We start from the raw sequence: 6716 nt of genomic DNA on the forward strand, positions 1-6716 counted from the left end.
TATAACATTTTATTCCAAAAAAAATTAATCAAAAAAGTATTAAAAGTTTCATATAAGCAAATATGGTATCAATAAAAAGTACAGATCACAGCACAAAAAATGAGCCCTCATACCGCCGCTTATACGGAAAAATGAAAAAGGTCTTCAAAATAGGGGGATTTTAAAAGTACTAATTTGGTTAAAGTTTTCAAATTTTTTTTTAAGCAAAACAGTAATAGAAAAGTATGTTATCATGGGTATCATTTTAATCGTATTGATCCAAAGAATAAAGAACACATGTCATTTTTACCATAAATTGTACGGCAAGAAAACGAAACCTTCCAAAATTTGCAAAATTGCGGTTTTCTTTTTAATTTCCCCACACAAATAGTATTTTTTTGGTTGCACCATACATTTTACGGTAAAGTGAGTGATGGCATTACAACGGTCAACTGGTCGCATAAAAAACAAGCCCTCATACTAACCTGTGAATGAAAATATAAAAGAGTTATGATTTTTTTAAGGCGAGGAGGAAAAACGAAAATGTAAAAATAAAATTGTCCTTAAGGCCCAAATGGGCTGAGAAGTTTGCAAATCAGTGGCAGTTCTTCTCTGAACACCTTGGGAATTCACTGTCACAGATATCTTTCCATATTTTTTTGCGATTTGCAAGAGGCAATCTGTCCGATTCCCGGCCAAATAAGAGATCATACTTTGCAGATACCTATTTTGGTATGTTAAAAAAAAAATTTCATAAATAAAACACAAAAAAATTACATTCACACGTACAGGATCATGTGCAGATTTGATTTACAAATTTAAAGGAGTTATCCACAATAAGGTGATTTTAGTACGTACCTGGCAGGCAGTAAAGGACATGCTTAGGAAGGATCTGTGCTTGTCTTGGGGCTAAATGCCCATGTTGTGAGATTACCATAACACTGTGGCTAGCTGTTTGTGAACTGGTATTTCCTGTTTGACTTTTCTTTTTTTGACTACAAATCCCACAATTCCATCTTCCTCCCTCCCACACATCAGCCACCCCACCCATTGAAACCTAAATGAGCTGCATCCATTCAAATCAGTGTGGTTTTCAATCAGGGGGCTTACAGCTCTTGCAGATTGATCTCCCTCCCACCAAGCGATCCCTCCACCCATTGAAGCAGACAGGCTCTCTGTCATCAGCTGATCAGTGAGTCAGGTCTCGGCCGCATGGCAAGCTGGCAAAAATATGAGACAACAGTCATTTTGTATGCTGATGAAAATAAATTTTGGAGGGTAATTCACAGAAGAATTGTGAGAAAACAGTCACACACAGGTACAGACACTATATTATTGTTACGCCTAGCGCTCCGGGTCCCCGCTCCTCCCCGGAGCGCTCACGGCGTTTCTCTCCCTGCAGCGCCCCGGTCAGTCCCGCTGACCGGGAGCGCTGCACTGACATGGCCGTCAGGGATGCGATTCGCACGGCGGGACGCGCCCGCTCGCGAATCGCATCCCAGGTCACTTACCCGTCCCGGTCCCCTGCTGGCATGTGCTGGCGCGCGCGGTTCCGCTCTCTAGGGCGCGCACGCGCCAGCTCTCTGAGACTTAAAGGGCCAGTGCACCAATGATTGGTGCCTGGCCCAATTAGCTTAATTGGCTTCCACCTGCTCCCAGACTATATCTGCTCACTGCCCCTGCACTCCCTTGCCGGATCTTGTTGCCTTGTGCCAGTGAAAGCGTTTAGTGTTGTCCAAAGCCTGTGTTACCTGAACTTCTGCTATCCATCTTGACTACGAACCTTGCCGCCTGCCCCGACCTTCTGCTACGTCTGACCTTGCCTCTGCCTAGTCCTTCTGTCCCACGCCTTCTCAGCAGTCAGCGAGGTTGAGCCGTTGCTAGTGGATACGACCTGGTTGCTACTGCCGCAGCAAGACCATCCCGCTTTGCGGCGGGCTCTGGTGAACACCAGTAGCCTTTTAGAACCGGTCCACCAGCACGGTCCACGCCAATCCCTCGCTGACACAGAGGATCCACTACCTGTGAGCCGAATCGTGACAGTAGATCCGGCCATGGATCCCGCTGAGGTGCCGCTGCCAAGTCTCGCTGACCTTCCCTCGGTGGTCGCTCAGCAATCGCAGCAGATTGCCCAACAAGGACAGCAGCTGTCGCAGTTGACCGCCATGTTACAGCAACTTCTGCCTCTGCTACAGCAGCAACCATCTCCTCCGCCAGCTCCTGCACCTCCTCCGCAGCGAGTGGCCGCTCCTAGCCTCCGCTTGTCCCTGCCGGACAAATTTGATGGGGACTCTAGACTCTGCCGTGGATTTCTGTCTCAGTGTTCCCTGCATATGGAGATGTTGTCGGACTTGTTTCCTACAGAACGGTCTAAGGTGGCGTTCGTAGTGAGCCTTCTTTCAGGAAAGGCCTTGTCTTGGGCCACACCGCTCTGGGACCGCAATGATCCTGCCACAGCCACAGTCCAGTCCTTCTTCGCTGAGGTCCGTAGTGTCTTCGAGGAGCCAGCCCGAGCTTCTTCTGCCGAGACTGCCCTGCTGAACCTGGTCCAGGGTAATTCTTCAGTGGGCGAGTACGCCATCCAATTTCGTACTCTTGCTTCCGAATTATCATGGAATAACGAGGCTCTCTGCGCGACCTTTAAAAAAGGCCTATCCAGTCGCATCAAGGATGTGCTGGCCGCACGAGAGATTTCTGCCAACCTGCAAGAACTTATCCATTTGGCCACCCGCATTGACATGCGTTTTTCTGAGAGACATCAAGAGCTCCGCCAGGAAAAAGACTTAGATCTCTGGGCACCTCTCCCACAGTATCCGCTGCAATCTACGCCTGGGCCTCCCGCCGAGGAGGCCATGCAAGTGGATCGGTCTCGCCTGACCCAGGAAGAGAGGAATCGCCGTAGGGAAGAAAATCTTTGTCTGTACTGTGCCAGTACCGAGCATTTCTTGGTGGATTGCCCTATTCGTCCTCCACGTCTGGGAAACGCACGCACGCACCCAGCTCACGTGGGTGTGGCATCTCTCGGTTCAAAGTCTGCTTCTCCACGTCTCACGGTGCCCGTGCGGATTTCTTCTTCAGCCAACTCCTCCCTCTCAGCCGTGGCCTGCTTGGACTCTGGTGCCTCTGGGAATTTTATTCTGGATTCTTTTGTGAATAAATTCCGCATCCCGGTGACCCGTCTCGTCAAGCCGCTCTACATTTCCGCGCTCAACGGAGTCAGATTGGATTGCACCGTGCGTTACCGCACAGAACCCCTCTTGATGTGCATTGGACCCCACCACGAAAGGATTGAATTTTTCGTCCTCCCCAACTGCACCTCTGAGGTCCTCCTCGGGCTGCCATGGCTCCAGCTTCATTCTCCCACCCTTGACTGGACCACCGGGGAGATCAAGAACTGGGACTCTGCTTGCCACAAGAGATGCCTCTCCCCCCCTCCCAGTCCCGTCAGGCAAGCCTCAGTGCCTCCTCATGGCCCCCGTCCTGGTGTCACCCTGCCCCGTGCCAAGCTTCACCCTCTGGCCTCCCTCCCCATTCCCACTCCTGCTGTACTGCCTGCCCTTGAGGAAACCCTCCATTCACTCCCGGTGTCCTCGTCCCAGGTAAAGCAGTTGTCGGACAAAAAAAGGGGGAGACCTAAGGGGGGGGTACTGTCACGCCTAGCGCTCCGGGTCCCCGCTCCTCCCCGGAGCGCTCACGGCGTTTCTCTCCCTGCAGCGCCCCGGTCAGTCCCGCTGACCGGGAGCGCTGCACTGACATGGCCGTCAGGGATGCGATTCGCACAGCGGGACGCGCCCGCTCGCGAATCGCATCCCAGGTCACTTACCCGTCCCGGTCCCCTGCTGTCATGTGCTGGCGCGCGTGGCTCCGCTCTCTAGGGCGCGCGCGCGCCAGCTCTCTGAGACTTAAAGGGCCAGTGCACCAATGATTGGTGCCTGGCCCAATTAGCTTAATTGGCTTCCACCTGCTCCCAGACTATATCTGCTCACTGCCCCTGCACTCCCTTGCCGGATCTTGTTGCCTTGTGCCAGTGAAAGCGTTTAGTGTTGTCCAAAGCCTGTGTTACCTGAACTTCTGCTATCCATCTTGACTACGAACCTTGCCGCCTGCCCTGACCTTCTGCTACGTCTGACCTTGCCTCTGCCTAGTCCTTCTGTCCCACGCCTTCTCAGCAGTCAGCGAGGTTGAGCCGTTGCTAGTGGATACGACCTGGTTGCTACTGCCGCAGCAAGACCATCCCGCTTTGCGGCGGGCTCTGGTGAACACCAGTAGCCTCTTAGAACCGGTCCACCAGCACGGTCCACGCCAATCCCTTCGCTGACACAGAGGATCCACTACCTGTGAGCCGAATCGTGACAATTATCTTTACAGCCCCTGTAGCATAGTCAAATAAAAAAAAAACCTGGAATACCCCTTTAAGAAACGTGTGTGTCCTGTAGTGTGGCATTAGCTAACCTGCTTGCAAAATTGCAGTGAAAAAACAAGATGGCAAAATTGAGAAACACGTAGGGGGATATGTAGGAAAACCTGGGCCGAGTAAAAGTTGAGTTGCCCATAGCAACCAATCTGATTGCTTCTTTCATTTTTCTGATGACTCACCAACTTTTACTCTGCACAGGTTTCGAAAAAAAATCCCCTGTAGAAATTAAAAATTGCATAGTTGACAACAAGAAAACAAAAAAAAAATGGTTCTTAAATTTATAAAAAGGACAGAGAAAATGTAATCAAAAAAAGGAAAGTTGCTATGGGCAACTCAGCAACTTTTCATCTGTACAGATTTGGTGATACATCCACCACGAGATTAAGATCACACAGCAGGTATTATGGGGGCTAACAATTTTCTGACAGAGCACCTAGAGATGATGCAGCTCCCTGACCGACACACACAAAAATAGCTTGAACACACGTCAACCAAAAGCAGCAAGACAACTTTAAAAAAAAAAAAAAAAAAAGGGGGAGATTTTTCCAAACCTGAACACAGAAAAAGTTAAGGAGTTGCCCATGGCAACCAATCAGATTGATTAATTAATTTTGCCAAGGCCTTTTCATTTTTTTTTTTTTTTATAAAAGGGATCAGATTGGTTGCTATGGGAAAGTCACAAACTTTTACTGTGGCCAAGTTTAGAGAAATCTAATAAAAAAATATAAAAATATGTGCAGGGGGAGAGGAAGTTAAGGACGACTGCTGAGTTTAATCAACAACATATTGAAACTATACGGGTGCAGTTGCCTAACAAATAACTAAAAAAAAAAAAAAAAAAAGGATAGCAACAAACACATTTAAGATAAATAATGGAAACAACACCATTTCACCTTGCCACATGTAAAGAATACTAACCATAGTAGAATTGTAACATACAAAACGTCACTAATAACATCACAACTAAAATTGACATTAAATACAACATGAAACTAACCTCTTCCACTATAATCTGCTTCTCAAGGGGGGGGGGGGGGGTCATCTTATTTTTTAAAGGCACATGTCATCAGTGCCAGGAACAACTTCGTCAGAACAAAAAGGATCGGCAGCAGGATCGTCCTCCTGGGCAAAGGGTTCAGAAGAATGGGGTTCATTGTGGTCAGTTACCAGAGACACAGTCCTGCTTGTGGAAGGCAAAGTGATTTCAGACTGGTCTTTGCTGGAGTGATCTTCTTGAGGAAAATATTCCTTCAGGAAAGTTTGAAAAGCTCGAGAAATATCTTCTTTGCGCTTAGACATTCCCCTTGTTTGACTCATGGCTGAAGGTAAGGCTGTGTGTCTGCTGTGGCGGGTGTCCAACGGAATAGTCTGCAATTTATTATCACGTGTTTTCTCGCGTGGTTTCTGATTTGGGCGCAATGCACCCAAAATAAAGCCATGTGACAGAAAAGGCCGGCATATGTGACAAAATGATAAATAACAAGGAAAGAAAGGTCTTTTACAAGGAAAAAAAAACACAATACAACACTCAAGTAAATGAACCCCATTGGCCCTCATTTACTATTCTAAACCCGACTTCTTTTGTCGGGTTTTTTTGTCGCATCTTTGTCTGCGCCATGTCGCAGACATGGTGCGCCAGTCTGTGACACAATGCAACATTTTTTCCCGACGGACCCGATGTGGATTGTCCCAAACCCGAAAAAGGGACGTAACCCGACATTTCTGAGCTTTCCCACGTATTTATAAAGGTTTCCAACCCGAATTTGTTGAATTGTTGTGGATTTTTTCCCGACAGCTCAGAGGAGTTGGAAACCAAAACCAACAAAATGCACGTGCGACAAACAGGATGCGACATAATAATAAATATCAGGGGAAAAAAGCAGTCGGGTTAGAAAGCAACATAGACTTACAACCCGATTTTCTAAGTAAATGAGGGCCATTGTGTTGCCCAAATGTGAAAAGCTGACTCAAATCGACTCAAAATTGTCATTACTGCCAAGACTACCTGTATGAAATACTAGCTGGAAGGTGAATACTCATGTATTTGGTGGCTAATAATTTTAACGCATGTAAATCTCTTGGTAGAGATTGGTTTTCAAATTGACGTTTTTTCTGTTGATCTGTTTTAAATCTACGGGGAATCAATGCTGTTACTCCATAAAGCATAGATATCACTCATTGTACAGACACTGCATTGACATTAGCTGGTGACCTACTATTGCTTTGTTTCTAATCACAAGCACAGTCTTCTGGATACTCTGGAGGTCAAAGGTTTAGGCTTGGAGTTAGGATTACGATACTGTAAGTAGAAGGAAATAAC

The sequence above is a fragment of the Hyla sarda genome, chromosome 10, assembly GCF_029499605.1.
Source record: "Hyla sarda isolate aHylSar1 chromosome 10, aHylSar1.hap1, whole genome shotgun sequence".
NCBI classification, from domain to species: Eukaryota; Metazoa; Chordata; class Amphibia; order Anura; family Hylidae; genus Hyla; species Hyla sarda.